Source organism: Pinus tabuliformis, chromosome 3_2 (genome assembly GCF_031772625.1).
Source record: "Pinus tabuliformis cultivar Carrire ecotype Pingquan chromosome 3_2, CPIR1, whole genome shotgun sequence".
Classification (NCBI taxonomy): Eukaryota; Viridiplantae; Streptophyta; class Pinopsida; order Pinales; family Pinaceae; genus Pinus; species Pinus tabuliformis.
In genome coordinates, this window is record NC_142302.1 from 199,203,170 (window position 1) to 199,221,581 (window position 18,412).

Below are 18,412 nucleotides of genomic sequence, written 5' to 3' on the forward strand. Positions count from 1 at the left end.
GCTCTTCTGCACTGCTGCTCTCATAGTCCTTAGAATTAGGACTAAGTGGACACCGTGACACTCCATTCTTTTGAACTTCATCATCATGCTCTTCAACACTGCTACTCTCATAGTCCTTAGAATTAGGACTAAGTGGACACCGTGACACTCCATTATTTTGAAATTGATCATCATGATCTTCATCACTGCTACTCTCATAGTCCATATGATTAGGACTAAGTGTACACCGTGACACCCCATTCTTTTGAAATTCATCATCATGCTCTTTATCACTGCTGATCTCATAGTTCTCAGAATTAGGACTAAGTGAAATACGTGACTCTTTATTTATTTCAAAATTCTCCATCCCCTCTTTCATTAGTGCTTCTCTCATAGTCCTTAGGATTAGGACTAAGTGGAAGAATTGACTTTCTATTCATAGTGGAAGAATTTTCGTTATATTCATTAATATGCATAGAGTTTTTACACGATGAAGATGTTGATGTTGTACAAAGCGAAACTTCACTATCAGGAGAATCCATCCCTTTCAATAGAAGAGATTGAATGATACAAATGAAAAGTCTCCTAAAGATATTAGATAGCTTAGAGAATGAAATTTTCCCTCCAAAAATTTTGTTAGAATTATTTCTCTTCATTATTTTATTCTACAATTTATTGAAAAATGTAAACTAATTCTTTTTTTATGAAATAAATATTTAAAGTTAAAATTGTAAATTACAACTTTTACCTAAATTACTTTAATAGTTAAAATATATAATATTTACCAAACAATTGAATGTTTTTTTTTTTTTTTTTCTAATTTTTATAATACATTCTAAAACAAATTAATCCCACATTCACCCCGCTGTAAAACGATTCCATAATATTCGCTTTATCATAGTTTCCTATATCGCCATAAAAAATTTAACATGCTAATTTTCTTTTAAAAAAAATTAATCCCACATTAACCGTACGGTAAAACATATTTATAATTTCACCTATATAATAAATTCCATTATCACTATTACCCACATCACATCAAGGTTTTCTGAGGTTTGTTGAAAGACTTGGAGCGAATTTGTGGAGCAGCTACATTGCTATCAATAATATATTCAACGGAGAATTCTCTCAATTGAAAGGTTAGTTAATTTTTTTCCTTGAAAAATTTAATATTAAATAAGTTTAATGAAGTAGATTTTTTTTTAAATTAAAAATTTTTGCAAGCCAAATTTACCCACTACGTCGAGCATGGTGGGCTCGGTAAAGCTCACGATGGCCAAATGGGCCCGATAATTCTCACGGCAGCCAAATGGGCCTGTGGGTTAGGGACAATGAGTATGGTTGGCCCGCCTGCCCGCAAGGTGGCAGGGAAATTCTTAGAATCACCCCACCACCCCGCTGGCGGGCGGGCTGCTAGGGTGAGGCTGCGGCAGCTGTCGGGGTGGCGGGGTGATTCTCTAAATCGCCTCACCACCCCGCGGGCGAGCGAGCTGCAGGGGTGGTGCAGTGGGGGCTGCCACACTCCCCCTTGTGCCACCTCGGTGGCCCGCCCGCCTGCGGGGTGGCAGGCCGCTAGGGTGGTGCAGGGGGGCTGATGCAACCTCCCCCCGCACCACATCGGCAGCCAGCCCACCCACGGGGTGGCAGGGCGACTCAACAATCGCCCCGCCACTCTGCAAGCGGGCGGGAGAATCGCCCTGCCAGCTCGCGGGCGGGCAAGAGAATTGCCTTGCCACCCAGTGGGTGAGCGGGCCGCCGGGGTGGCGCGGGGGAGGCTGTTGTGTCGTCTTGCCACCTCGTGGATGGGCGGGCTGTCGGGGTGGTGCGGGAGGAGTTGGGCGGAGGGAAGTGGTTAGGCCGTTATGGTGGGCTAGGGGGCCGAACCCAATGGCTGGCTCAGTTGGCCGACCGATTTTCAAGGTGCGGCGGCAAGGCGATGTATTTTTTAATTTATTTTTTTTCAAAATTGTTATGATTTATAAACTTAATTATTATTTATTGTTTTTGTTGTTAATTTAAGTTAATATGTTTTCATCATTTACTGATTTATGTGTTTCTTTTTTTTTTAGGAAAATGGTATCAAAGAAGATTTCTATAAATATTTTTGGACCAAAGACTCTTAAAGGTGGATCTTCAAAAAGAATTGGTGAACGAACTCCACCTGAGTTGATGGCTACAAATATTTCAAGTGCCTCGAATGATAAGAAGATGATTTCATATTGGAAGAAATCAAAAGAAGTGAAACTTCCATCAAGAATCTGGTATGTGAAAGAAAGAGAAAGCCAAAATGTGAATATATATCTATATTGATATGTCGAATGATAATGGAATTTATGACATGATGGGAAGAGTCATAGACATGTGTTCAGTACCGGACAGTGAAGTTGTTTACATACTTACAAAACCACCCAAGTCACATGAAAGGATTAAATATCAATTATCATATTCATTGTATGCCATGAGAGAGGTATCTACAAAGTTGTGTAAACAAATCGTAAATGAAATGAAACAAAATATCGTAAGTAATGTTATTTATATTTGTGTTTTGCGTTCTTGTAACTGTCTCACTATATTTTTTAAACTTTTTTTTATTGACATATGATATTTTGTTTGGTAGAATTTTGTTGAAAGTTGTTCAATTAGGTTGGGAGGCATTCATTTCATAGAGCATGATATTATGAAAGTTGTCAGCATGTTCTACTCAGTGTCAGAAGAAAATATGGCAAATAAGCAAAATGTAGTAATTGATGATGCTGCAAAACTACATCCATATGCTCATGTGGTTGTTATGTGCTTCTTGTTGATCCAGTTCAAGTTCCCAACAAAGAAGCATTTGATAAATCAAAATGTTTTGAATACAATTATTATGTGCTTGGGGGGAACCATTCTGTAGAAGTTCAAAGACAATTGATGGAGGAATATCCCAATAACCCACATTTTGAAAAAATGAAATGTATCATTTATGTTGGTTTAAAAGATACAGAAGCAAATTTAGTGGCATGGGATCATAATTCAGATAATGAATATATGATGTCTATGAATTTCATCAAAGGGTTAGATTTATTCATAGTGAATTTCAAGAAAAATGTGGTGGGGATAGGATAAATGTTACTGTAGATTTTCGAAAGGAATGTTGTATGGAAATAGGATATCCAATTGAAGAGAAAATCAATTCAAAAGGTTGCAAAGGCGAAAAATTTAGTGATTTATTCAGAGGCGTTGATAACATTTTCCAGTTGGCATTTAGAACTAGAGAGATATGGGAGTTGATTAATGAGATTTCTAGCATGTGGGAAAACATTGGCATTAAAAACCAGAAGGTCAAAAGGTCCAGGCCATTGATATGTAGCAACAGTAAATCAAGTCCTGAAATGAAGTAGCTTCCAAGAAGATATGACTATCACACCTTGGAGAGCATTGCAAGGAGTGAAGGATGAAAAAATTGTCAAAGCAATATTATCTCGTGTGAGGTCAGGGGAATTATAATTGGAGGAAATGTCTGAGGAATTTCAAAAGTAAGTTTGTTGAATTACTTTTATTTATTTCTAGATTATAATTTTCTTTTAAATATAACATATTGTTCTTGGTAGTATTTGTTATACATATCATTATATTAACTTTTTTTACTTTATCTATGTAGTGACAATTTTTTCATGAAAATTCAAGAACAAATGGTTAAATTGTTGAATGAAGATAGTTGGGATGATGTTGTACGAAACTATCCAGATTCAAGTTCTACATCAACATTAAAAGCTTTTTATATTGCATTTAAAAAGGTATGTTGATTTATACATTCATTTTTATTCATCTGTGTACTATTTTTAATTCATAACTTACACATATATTTGTTTATTTTATAAAAGATGAAGAAGGATAATAATGGAGCACCAGATAGTTTCAGAACCTTTATTGAAAAAGTAAAGATCGAAAGACTGAAGAAACAACGTATTAAGAATGCTGAACTTGATCCAACTCTTACTCATTTCATTTGGAATGGGCTAGACACTATTCAATATCAAATAATACAAGGCGACCATGAAGACATTGCTAAACTCATACCTAAAAGGGATTATGCCCTAGTTATTGCAGATATTTCCCATGGTTTCAATATTCCAAACATTGACTATGATAGTGACCCTTATACTTATCAAGCTCTTAGTAAAGTGGTTGCGGGATTTCTAGAAGTCACGTCATCACCATTATGGAGATTTGTGACATTTCATTGAGACACACAATTGGCAATGTTATTGTCAAGCTTCAAGGGGAAAACAAATCCAAGGATGCAGCTTACATGGTAAGACATTTAAAATGTATATTTGATTAATGTTGAAAATTTCATTTATGTACAAGTTAATTGAACTTTTAGTATTTCATGTTACAGGTGAAAGTCAAATATTCTTAACCGTGAAAATCAACTATTTATAAATGATTGTGAGTTCATCCATATTGATAGTTTGGCAAAAGATGATAGCTATATGTCTATGATTTTTAATCGGGTAGATGGAAAGAGTCATAGCCAAATTTTGACTTATGATGCTGTTGTGAGAAAACTAACATATGAAGACAAAGAAGCAAAAGGAGAGAAAGTTAACATTTATAAAAAGCCACAGTTATTGATTAACTATCTTATAGACATGTTTAAATGAAGGAGATTGGGTTCTAGATTTATTTTCTGGCTCAGGTAAGTTTTATTATATGGAATTGAATTTCAATATGTTATTTCTTAATTAATATGTCATTGTACTAATTTACTTCATTATTTCTTTTGTGCTTGATAATTAGGTACAACACTAGCATGTTGCCTTCAAAAAGGAAGAAATTGCATTGCAATTGAAAAGGATCCAATACAGTGCAATTTCATTCAACAAAGAATTAAAGCTCTTCAATTTCTTCTAGATGCAATGCAAAAAATTGGGTTGAAGAAATGGGACTTTAGTGAATCACGTGTAGCAAAAAAGGCAAAGGAAATCCAACCACCATTACACAAAATTAGTGGAAAGGCATACATTGGGAGATTTTCAGACATCAAAGATCCATTAGAAGATTAAAATGAGCAAAATGAAGCAGAAAATATTGTGGAAGAAGACAATGATGAAACTCTAGAGGACAAAGAGTTTGGATTACGTGACATTGTTGATTAAATTTAAGTTATGCTTGGAAATCAAGCTCATTTTTTGTAACTATTAATTAGTTATACTTGTAATGTTTTGACTTTGACATTTTATGAGAAGAATATACACTCAATTAAGGTTGTTATGCGTTCAATATTTGTATTATGTGATTTTTGCATTAATTTTTAAGTTAATCATTATTTTTTGAAAAAAAAGTGATTATTATTAATTTTTTGACATTAAATTCATAAAAGAACTATTATTTAACTATTTTTAGTTAAACATTTCCTATAAAAATTGTGATTTTGACATGTCATTTCTAGCAAAAAATTATCAAAACGTGTAGTTTTTTAGTTATATTTATGTTAAAAATGGTTATTTTTATGTCAATTGTTAAAAAATATTGTTTTTTTAGAGACAATTATTTCATGTGGATTGAAAAATTAATTAACAATGTATAAATATGTAGAATATCGAAAATTCAAAATATCAACCTTCTTCTTTAATATGCAAAACAATAAAAACCTCTCTACAAAAAAAAACAAAATTAAAATAAAAACAAGAAAATATGAAGAAGAAGACTACTTTAAAAATTATTAAATTTACAAAATAATTATTTACATTTCATACATTAGAAAATTAAAAGTAAAAAAAAATCCTTTTAAAGAAAAGGGCATGGTGTAGAATTACCACTTTTTTAAATTAGCATCAAAATCACTACCATACTAAAACGCAATGTACATAAAAAAATTTATAGTGCCAAAAACTATGCTCTAAAAAAAACATGTGTGTTCTGCATCACCTCTTTTCAAAATCGGGTCACTTTTTTGCTATCTCTACAGAACAGGTAACAATATCAGTTCTCGTTTCAAAGTTTACATTGTTAACATAATAATAACAACATAGTAACATTAATATACTATCATAAATTTCCCTATGCACCCCTTGTTCTCTTGCAAATACCCCCTCATACTTTCTTCCTTGCTAAATAAAGTTCCCAATGCTCCCTTCGTTCTCCTACACATACCCCGTCCTCTGCGCAATGAAACATAATAATATTAATTATTATGTTTTCCTGCACAAACCCCATCCTCCACAAAGATTCATAGCTCTATAAAATCGGAGCTCTACATAACTTCTCTCTTGCACATACTCATCCTTGACACGATAACATTAATTTCGTCATTATCGTTTCTCCCACACATAGCCCATCCCACACACACTAAAAGATCCACATAATGAAGCATAATAATATTAATATGAATTTTTTTCACATTTAAATTAATTAAAGTTCCCTCAACATGTATATCCTATTGTAGATACCTCGTACTCTCCAATGGTTCATATCTCTACAAAATCAAGGCTCTTGTAGATTTGTTCAACACCCCCTCCCCGCCCCCCAATCCTTTTGCAAAGGACCTGCAAATGCGTAAATTCTAACACCATCAAGAAGAGCCCCTGTTACACAGTAATTTGTCACTGCCTTCATCCCAGTCTTCCTACTGTGTCATGAGTCTAAATCATTCATGCTCATGCTCTCTAATGTTGCCAAATGACCCACTTTGCCAAAGTTTCTTCATGATTGCGATTGTTGTCAAAATAAACGCGCTGATGAGCACTCCAAAACAGACCATACACGCTGCCATCGCGGAAGTACACGTGATTCCCGCGATGGTCGGATTTCATGAGACAACACTGTTGCTTATATTTGATCACGATGACATGACCTTCTCCGTTATGCAGCGGCGATGTCAGCGCCCCAGTACAGTTATGTACCCGCGATGATCAAGTCTGGGCGAGTTTGTTCTAACAGCTGGCCTTCCAGATGACTCCAGACCTGGTTGTTGGCCTTGCTTATGTCGCCCTCCCTTCTTTGGCATGATTGTTCCGTCATTTGAGCTACCTTCCTTGGAGATAATCTCATCTTACCACCATTCATGGAGACTCCTTCTCCTATTTAAGCCTCCACCATGCTATGAGCTGCTAGTTTTGGAATTCTTAGTGTTTGGAGTGTTGCTGATAGTGTTGTGAACTTGATAGGTAGCTGGTGTGACAAGTGTGGGATTGTTTGAGAGCTTGAGGAAGGGTGTGAAGTGTTTTGATCTTGTGTGAAACTTGTGAGTGAGAGAGTTTTGTCTTGGGAGATCTATCTTCAAGGGTGAATGCTTGAGGAACTTGCTGACTGGACCCTCTTGAGAAGAATTTGACGTCAGAACTATGGTTGTATTCTTCTTTGTTTATCAATAATAGACGACTATCATTATGGTTCCACTCTTACTATGTTTTGTGATGATGTTGAGTTATATCCTTTCTGACTGATATATAGTTGCATCTATTGGATTTTATGATTGTGTTTGTGTTGTTCTTTGCATGTGCAGGTGTCCTTTCACGAGGATCGTGGGCCAGCCGGAGCAAAGGAATGGGAGCGACGACTCTTCTACAAGTACTAGCATTGGAATCCAGGTAGGCCCTCATCATCTGTCTTTGATTTGTAATTAGGAACCTGCGTGTTAGTGTTGTTTGATTGTTGCTAGACTCCATTTGGGCTAGTAGGGATCGTCTTCGTTCGCAGAGGGGATTTACCTCCACAAAAATTTGGCGACTCCACTGGGGAGATAGCTGTTGTTTGATTTGTAAACTTTAGACGGAGCCTGAAGTACAGCCAGATAGCCTTCAAAATGCTATTACTCTGCATTAGCGAAGTAGATCAACTCCACTTCAGTCAATCTTCGGTTTGGTTTACGAACTAAACAGCTTGGAGCTGGCCTTTGTCCCTTTCTGTTCATTCTTCCCTTGAGTTTTTGTTTCAGTCTCTTTTCAAAAATTTGGGGATTATTTCTCTGTTTCTTGGTTTCTTGGTTTGGTCTAGGAGATGCTTTGTTTGTTTAAAGATTGACTGTCTTGGCTTGGCAGTTTTTTGGCTTGATTGTGGTTGTCTTTGAACATTATCGTGTTTTATAATTAAACAGTCACGCTGTCATCACACGACCCTTTTTGTTATCTCCTGTTCATCGCGTTATCACACCTAACAGACGCGACGGTTCTATAAATCAGACCATCACAGGAAAGGCGTTTACTTCCGCACTGACATCGCATTGTTGCTACGCGTCGTTCTTTATCAGCGCTTTGTTGCTGTGTATCACCCACAATGATTCTTGTAGAATTGAATTTCTTCAATTCTACCTCCTTAACCTGTTAGTCTTGCTATCCCCTGTTGTTCTCACTTGGTTTATGACTTGTTTTTCACTGTCTGGAGGTTGAAACACTCTCTTGTGGGTTTTGTTGAGCAAATCTTGCCTTTTTGCTTTGTGACCTAGTTTTATTATTCCAAGTTTGCTGGATCAGCTTTGCTTGGTTACTTGTTTGCAAAGGTTTGTTTGCTGCCTGCTGTTGGTTTGATTGAGCCTTCCCCTTTGCTTGCTTTTGGTTGATTATTTAAGTGATCGTTGTTGAACCAATCTTGACATTGTTTCGATTTATTTTCACTACCCGGACATAGATCACAATTGTTTGGGGTCAACCGGTTTTCCACATTTGTTTGTTATCGTTTCTCAAATTTTATTTAATGCACTTTGCCATCAACAAAAGAAAAAATCTCTTTTTCTTTGTATTAGTTAATGAGAATTAGAAGCTTTTCATTTTGATTAGTGATTAGTGATCTCGAAGAAAAGTTTGTTAATTTCCATTAGCTGCATTAGGGAAGTTATTTGTTGTTTTGTGATCATTTCGTTTGAGTGAAAGCCCTCAAACCCTCTCGTAATTAGCATTCATCGAATGAAATAACATATTTTGGCATATAGTCTGCATTTAGGTAATTTTGTGATATCACATACGGTAAGGCCTAAAAACTGAAACCTAATACAAGATCAACTTTAAAATGAACTGAATGAATCTAACAACACATTGGAACATAACGCACATTGTTTAGAGGTCTAGGCTAGAGACGTGCTCCGACGTCGTTAAACCTAGTCACTTTTGTTTCACTCAAGGTTGGGTGATTCCTCCTTCCGTGACGCAATAGTGGTCTAGTACGGATTTGAGCTCCCACGTACCATCGAGTATATGGGGAGACTCCACTAGGTTATCATTCTTTATCCATAGGAAGCCGTGTCTGCCACCTTACAAGTCGTAACGCACCGAACACAGCATTCAGGAAGATTGACTACCGTACGGAAAGTCCTTGGTTTTCATATGACTGCCAAGGTGTATATGCAATTTTACGGATTTGTTTGGTAAACCCTTTTGCCTAGCTCTCCAGAGTAGTCACTTTTGTTCCTTTTCGGACTCCCTAAAAGAAAAGGTCCATTTGAGCACTTGTCACTTCAGGCTCATTTAACATTCGAAGGTGACTAGAGTCATCTTTTTGTCCTTTTCTCGACTCTTAAAAAATGAAAAGGTCAAGTTATGTCCTTGCGTCTTAAAAATTATTCGGCCACGATTCACATTTACCCGGTTAGATCTTGTTTGCGTTAGCTTGAGTAGGGTCCTTTCTCGTTAGTTTCCCTAGGATATTTTGAAGTAGTCATCCTGGCGGAATCATCGATCCCGTCTCCCGTTCCAAGTGACCAAGGGTCTCCTTCTTCTGTTGCTCCTGAGGTACCGGTTGTGAGTGATACTCTCCCTATTATTCCGAGTATCCAACCGATTAACTCTCGCGCTCCAGACGACGAGGCTTACGAACTTCACTGGAACCCCGTTTGGGAGCCTTACGAAGATGATATTCCTTTTACTCCTACTGGTGTTTCGGTCCCAATGTCTTCCTCTGACATGGATGACACATCTCCTAGAGCGAGTGAGACACCTGTTTTGTCAAGTATCGAAACTCCTATCCCAGCCACATCCCCGGTACCCTCACGCTATAAGGCTTTGAGGGATAATATGGGTTCTAGGAACCCCTCTTCAGGTACCATGTGGGATCACCACATCACTCCCACTACGAGATCTTTTATTCCGCAAGTTCACAATACACCAGTCACTTCAGTTCCAACTATTCCGACTGTTTGTGTAGCGTATTTGACACTGGTTGTTAGTGCCGTTATGACATCTTCAGCTACAACTACTGTTGCTGGTCCGTCACACGACCTAGTAAATAGTGGCCAGCCGGCACATACACCCAGAGTTGTTCATCCTGCACAAAGTGCCCCACCTTCTTCTGGTCCCACTCCAGCAGGGGGGGCATAAGATCAATATTTGCAAGCTGTCCAGGATCCGAGCTCGCAAGGTCCATTCTATTACTACGATTCCACGGGATAGTACCTTTATCTTTCCAGGCCCTTGCCATCTCAGCCTGCTGTTGAGGTCTCGGTGCCATTATCTGTTGCTTGGGGCGCCACCACTTATCATGGTGGGCAAGCAATGCCTGCACAGCTTCAGGGACTGCCTAATCAAGGCCAACTGTCTTACGTGCAAACCTCCCAAGGGCAGCAGTATTATGGCCAGTCTCACCCAGGGCAACCTGGGGGCCCACCAGGACAACCCTTTCAGGGACAACCTTCGGCCTCTAGTGGTCCGTCCTTTACTTATTTTGCTCAACCTTCTGGTAATCCGGGACAACCTTACATCCAACAAGGTCAACCTGGTGTCCAGCAAGGTTACCCATCTGGGCAACCGGGACAACCTTACATCCAACAAGGTCAACCTAGTGTCCAGCAAGGTTACCCATCTGGACAAGCGGGACAACCTTATATGCAACAAGGACAACCTGGAATCCAGCAAGGGTACCCTTCTGGGCAGGGTGGTCAGCCTTACGTGCAGCAAGGCCAACCCACTGCCCAACCTAGTCAACTATCTAGACAAGTTGGTCGACCTCAGGGTCAACTAGCCGTCCAGTCCGCTCAGTCATCTGTTCCGCAAAGGACAACCCTCGGTTGTACAAGGACAACCTAACACCCAGCAAGCTCATCCTTCTGGGCAAATGGGTCTGTCCCAAACTCAACCAGGGCAACCTTCTTGCCAGGTGGCCCAATCTCCATCCTTTCAAGGACATCCCTCTGGGCCTACTCAACCAGGCACTCAAATGGTGGTTGCTTCTCAAGCTCAACCCGGTTTTCAGCCCCAGGCTGGGCCCCAGACTCAAACTGGTCTTCAAATGCAATGTGGGTTTCAATCCAAACCTTCTTACCAAGCACAGCTTGGTCCCCAGGCTCAGTATGGAGCTCAGCAACCATATGGTTACCAGCAGCCCCAGGGGCGAACTCAGTGGGCCCCGTACCAAAATTATCAACAAATGTAGGTCACTCCTTATTAGAATTACCAGCAACAGTATGTTGCTCCTGCGAACCAAGTTGGTAATCAATGGGGTACTGGGGGCAGATCGAGAGTCAACCATCCGGTTATGGCTACAACCCCTATGGACAGAATCCTTACGGACAAAACCTTTATGGGCTAGGCCTGTCCAGACAAAATCCATGGGGGAAACCACCAACTGGTTGGAACTCTGGTATTACCTCTTATCCACGGCCACAAATGTCCTTCAATCCTCAGTTACCTTTCTTAGCAGCATTGGAACTGCCGGATGTGTCCGAATTGACTAATGATCCTATCCTTCATAATCCATTCTGTCCACCAGTTCCAACTAAGATACCCGGTGATTGTCCCAAATTCGATGGCAAAGTTGGAGAAGACCCTCAAGCCCACGTTATGACTTATCACCTTTGGTGTTAGTCAAATTCGTGGCTTAACGATTCCATCCGGCTCCGCCTTTTCCAAAGGACTCTCACCGGCTCGGCTGCTAAGTGGTACATTGAGTTGAATCGTGGATCCTTTCAAGATTTCAACTCGTTGGCAATGGAATTTCTAAATCACTTTCAGTTTCCCATTCGGTATGAGACGGGAACGCATCTCCTCACATCTCTCAAACAGGACACGGCCACGCACATATCTGATCATATACATGAATGGAGACGGCGCTGTCGTTTGATCAAGTTTTGGATTCCTTATCAGCTCCTGACCGATTGGTTTACAACCTCCTTTGTCCTTGCAATCGCGCGAGACATTGCTATGGGAGCTTGTGTAACTGAAGAGCAAGCTATCGTGTAGAAATTTTGAATAATTTAACACATATTCACAGAGATTATCCTGATCATACAATTATAAGCGGAACATGTATAATACATAATCTCCTCTACATTGATCATCAATTTACAGAATCAGAAACATTCACATGCACACATAGAAGCATCAATCAAACTCATAAACACAGTATGTATCCCGGGGAAAGCATCTCGCTAAAAACCCCACACTATCTGTATATTATATTGATTGAATCATGTAACAATACAAAGTACAATGCTTATCACAAGCAATCCAGTACCAGCTCCACCTGTTACACACAATACAGCTCAGATCTGATCTCCAAATCTATTCCACTGCTTGCCTGCCTCCACTACTCAATACCTGCTCAAGAACTAATGAGAATGGCTTCCCAAACTCGTATTTCACCTCAAAATAATCACTCACACTTTGTTGGACGTGAGAAAAGGCTACAATACTGGGCAAATACGTGAGAAAACTCATTGGCATACTCAATCCCTTGATTTTGCAAGATCTGGTGCACAACTATAGTCACAACTGATAGCAATCTGATTCTCTACCACCTGTCCCTATTCAACTGAACATGCACTGACATGCAACTGAGTTAACTGATGTATTCTATAGTTGTATTATGAGTTAATAACTTGTGAATTAATTAATAACTAATTCACCCAACTCATCTCTAGTCTATTGATCAGTTAGACTAAATACAACCAGTTTAACAAAGCTAAACTGAACACAACTCCATCAACTGCACCTCCAGTCCACTAAAGTCAACTCACTTGAGTTCTAACTGAAGTCCTGCATGCAAATATTAGTCATCCCATAGGTAACCACGTATTTCCCTCTGGGATCTGCATGTACCACATCTGTAGCTCAAACTGAAGTGCTCCAAGAGAATAAGATCAAGTTTATAGTCCAAATATTATTATGAGACAATAATATTTGACTTTTCTATTTTTGACAGCCAGTCTAAAAATAGACTTTGATCACTCACACTTTCATCAAAAATAGAAGTCCATCTATTTTTCCCAACTTGACGAATCATCCATAAACAACAACCTGCAATCCATAGATATGATCCATATGTCTAAAAATAGCCATAGTCTAAAAATAGACTTGCGCCAAAAATAGCCTGCGGGCCCACTTAGTGAAGGTGACTCTTTTCACTAAGCGCCATCATCTTGTTGCACTCTCAACAAGCATTTCTTGTTGCACACTTTTCAACACTCCCTCTCAACAAGAAAGGCTTCCTCTCAAACCTGATCCTGTAACTCTGGAATGTTCTCCATGCAACACATCTGGCCGTTCCACTTGCTCTGTCATCAAAGTCTCTGACTGCTATTTCCTCTGTCGACTGAAACTCTGCATCTCTGTGCTCTTCAGTATCTGACTGCTCTAGCCTCTGTCACTTTGATCTCTGACTGCATCTGTGCTGCTGCTGGTTCTATCTCCCAGCATTGCATCCGCACTGCACCTCCCAACTGACCTCCCTGTTGGGATAGAAACACCCTCTGATGCTGAAGCTCTACCTGCTGCTGACAAGTGCTCCCTCTCTGACATCTGCGCTACTACAACATCTCCATGCATCTCGCAGCATTACACACCTCTCTGGCCACCAAGCACTGTGCAAAACACTTGTGCCTCTCGCATTGCTACAACCTGCTAGCTATGCGCTGTCCTGGGATTCCCTGCACTGTCGCTCTCTCTGCCGCTCCATCCGCATCTGTCTCTACCCAATCAGTTAGTTCCTGCTACTACACATTTGGGGCTCCCGTAGCAAGGTCTCATCCAAGAGGTTGGGTACCTCAAGGATCCTACCCCTCCTCCTTGGGACGATCAATCCACATCACCCCACCTCCTACCTGGAGGTATGGCTGCATGCGATCCCTCAACCCACCTGGCTCGAAGTTTCCCCCTACTGGAGGTCTCTAGATGAGTATATGTCTCTACTCGATCTCCTCTTAGCTTCCCTTGTTGTGGCTGCTCCACAACCTCCTGAAGCTGCTACACCAATCGTGGCTCCTCCACAATCGTCTGAGACTTCTTCTGGCTCTCCATGTTGAGAGGTAATATATGCTCCCTCTCAACCACCAAGTCTCCATCAGTTGCCTCGCTGCTCAAGGCTTTGCATGCATCTTGAACCTCAAGAGCATACAGGTTCTTGACCCGTGAACCAATCTGCTTCACCTGTCTAGTGATGATGTGTCTAAGGAAAACCTTTCCCTTACTAAAGACCACATCATAGCCTATGTCTTCCAACATCGTGATCGACACCAAGTTTCTCTTCAGTCCTGGTACATACTTGACATCGGTCAAGGTAAGGCGAGCTCCATGCTCCCTCTGAAAAATAACCATGCCTACACCTGAGACACTATACTTCCCATCATTACCCATCCCTATGAGTATTTGGAGATCTTTCTCCTCCAAAGTACTAAACAAACTTTTGTCACCGGTCATGTGGAAAGAAGCTCCACTGTCAAGAAACCAACCACTTCCCACCATGGATGAAACCATGCATGCGAAGAGTGTGAAGTCCAACTCAAACTGTGAAGCAAGTGAGGCTGTATCACCTTTAGATCCTTCCCCAGATCCCTTGTTGGACTTCTTCTTTGGGCAATTAGTAGCATAATGACCCAACGCATGACAACGAAAGCATCTCACCTTCACCTTGTCAACCTTCTTCACATCATTGGAAGAACTGGATTCAGAAAGAGAAACCTTCCCCTTCCCCTTCTTCGCCTTACTCGCTAAGGCACAGTTCTCCTCATCCTGCATGGATGAAGAACCGTCTCTGGTGCTCCGTCTAATCTCCTCCTGCATCAAATCCGACCATAGTCGTTCCCAATTTGGCAGTTTCTCCCTTCCATTCACCGAGTCCTGGTAGCTATGCCGACTCTTAGGAAGGTCAAGGAGTGCTAGACTTACCATCCTCATCCGAGAGTCACCCCCACACTTCCAAGCTCATCCCGACATTGGGTGAACTTTGTGAGATACTGGGGCATACTATCTCCATTCTCACACTGGATGTTTCTGAGTTTTATCTCTTGCTTTGGAATTAAATTCGAATTCCACCAGCTCAAAACTCAACCGCTTCTGATCTAGAATTCATGAGAACAAAGTATTTCTTGTACAGAGATCGACTGTATGCGTATTCACCGGATATCTCACCTTCCAAAAGAAGGATGAATCCAGAGGCTACCTGGCCCAATTACAGACTCTGCCTGAAGAAATAAAATGTAAACACTTTCTGAATAAAAGATCCGATGATCAATCCTCACTTGATATCTTGTAAAAATCTCTTTTACAAATCAAGCAGCTCTGATACCATGTAGAAACGTTTTCTACAATTATCTAGCTCGCTCCAATACCATGTAGAAATTTTGAATAATTTAACACATATTCACAGAGATTATCTTGATCATACAATTATAAGCGGAACATGTATAATACATAATCTCCTCTACATTGATCATCAATTTACAGAAGTAGAAACATTCACAGGCACACATAGAAGCATCAATCAAACTCATAAACACAGTATGTATCCCGGGGAAGGCATCTCGCCAAAAACCCCACACTATCTGTATATTATATTGATTGAATCATGTAACAATACAAAGTACAATGCTTATCACAATCAATCCAGTACCAGCTCCACCTGTTACACACAATACAGCTCAGATCTGATCTCCAAATCTATTCCATTGTTTGCCTGCCTCCACTACTCAATACCTGCTCAAGAACTGATGAGAATGGCTTCCCAAACTCGTATTTCACCTGAAAATAATCACTCACACTTTGTTGGACGTGAGCAAAGGCTACAATACTGGGAAAATATGTGAGCAAACTCATTGGCATACTCAATCCCTTGATTGTGCAAGATCTGGTGCACAACTATAGTCACAACTGATAGCAATCTGATTCTCTACCACCTGTCCCTATTCAACTGAACATGCACTGACATGCAACTGAGTTAACTGATGTATTCTATAGTTGTATTATGAGTTAATAACTTGTGAATTAATTAATAACTAATTCACCCAACTCATCTCTAGTCTATTGATCAGTTAGACTAAATACAACCAGTTTAACAAAGCTAAACTGAACACAACTCCATCAACTGCACCTCCAGTCCACTAAAGTCAACTCACTTGAGTTCTAACTGAAGTCCTGCATGCAAATATTAGTCATCCCATAGGTAACCACGTATTTCCCTCGGGGATCTGCATGTACCACATTTGTAGCTCAAACTGAAGTGCTCCAAGAGAATAAGATCAAGTTTATAGTCCAAATATTATTATGAGACAATAATATTTGACTTTTCTATTTTTGACAGCCAGTCTAAAAATAGACTTTGATCACTCACACTTTCATCAAAAATAGAAGTCCATATATTTTTCCCAACTTGCCCAATCATCCATAAACAGCAACCTGCAATCCATAGACATGATCCATATGTCTAAAAATAGACATAGTCTAAAAATAGACTTGCGCCAAAAATAGCCTGCGGGCCCACTTAGTGAAGGCGACTCTTTTCACTAAGCTCCATCATCTTGTTGCACTCTCAACAAGCATTTCTTGTTGCACACTTTTCAACATATCGCGCGTGCTCAGTACCTCGACTTAGTTTATTCTCAATCAGGTACCTTATATGATTGTTTGCCTGATGCCCCAAGACCCGGAACATCCAAAGCTCTGCCAAAGCCATCTGTTGATGGTGTTATTGGCTCTGTAAATCCATCTTCGAAGAAATCATCCACGAACCCTAGGAAGAAAAAATCGAATGCCTCAAATGAAAACACTTCTCAGGGTGTATCTAACTCCGGAAATACTTCTGAGGTCAATGTCGTCCAGTCCACCACGGCAAATAAAGCCTCGAAAGGAAAAAAGAAGGGGAAAGCGAAGAATAAATATGAGCAGCCCAGACAGGACTCCCTTAAACCTCCACCCAAGGAAGGAGCCAAACGTAAGCCCAAGTATCCTTGTCTTATCTGTGACGAGGATCACTATACCAAAGACTGCCCCAGGCGGTCTGAAGTTAGTCGATTGTTGAAAGGTGCTCCCGGGACTCCTGCTGTGCTCAAAGAACCTTTCCCCTCACAGCAAACGCAAATGGTGGCTGATCCATCTCAACCCTCTTCTTCATTTGGCTCTCAAGTATTTATGGCTGGGACGATCCCCGTCCACATCAGTACTCAGGCAAAATAATATCCGTCGCATGCCGGGAAAGAGCCTGAGGTCCCCTCCAGCACTCCTCCATCCAATTCTGGTCCGCTCCATATCGAGAGACCTAGCACTGAGATGCCCATCCAACCCCCTCCAAAAGGTGTACTCCGGAAATCTTCTTACAACCCTAATGCTCGTGCTGCCCAGCACTACAGCATCATTGAGGACTTACCTCAGGCTCCGTCTGCTATGTCCGCCTTAGAAGTACTCTAGAGCTGCCCCTCCCAGAGGAATTCCTTGCTATCGGCCATCGGTGGCATAGACCCGACCGACTCGGATCTGATTACTTTTGACCTGGAAAGCCATACGTCGAGACTACCTCACCAAATCACCTTCCTCATACAGGTCATTATCAACACCAAAACAATTCATTGTACAGTGATTGATGAAGGTGCTTCAACTTGCATCATGTCTGTTGCTTGTTGGAAGGCTATTGGTTCTTCGACACTGAGCCAGTCTCCTACAACCTTGGAAGCCTTTGATGGGAGAGAGTCTCGCCCTTATAGTATATTCCAACGTTTTCCCATTTCTTTGGAAGGGAAGACAGTTGAAGTGGAAGTTGAAGTTGTTGATGCTAATCTTACCTACAACCTCCTCCTAGGACGTAGTTGGACATATGCCATGCAAGCCGTGGCTTCGTCTCTTTTTCGGGTCATTCATTTCCCTCATCAAGGGAAGATTGTCACCGTAGACCAGCTCTCCTTCTTCGCCTCCTCTTCCAAAGGCAATGTGCCTTTTGTGGAGCATGCCTCCAAATCATATGAGAGTGTGGGAGCTGGACTTTTTAAAGATTCAGCCCTGATGGGTCTCTTTTCCCTCCCACCTCCTAACCTTGCTCCTATAAATATGATTTCCATTCACTCTGATCCATGGGTTCTTCACCCCGCTGATCAGACAGAATCTTGGGGCGATATGATGTTGTTGAGTCCTGCCGAGATCAACTACATTGAAATCGTTGCTGCATCGGCTCCCCCTCCTGAACCTGCTCCTTCAAGCAGTCCTCCCGACTCGTATGTTCATTCCCCAGTTAAGCTTTGAACAAAAATTCTCATCCTGACACT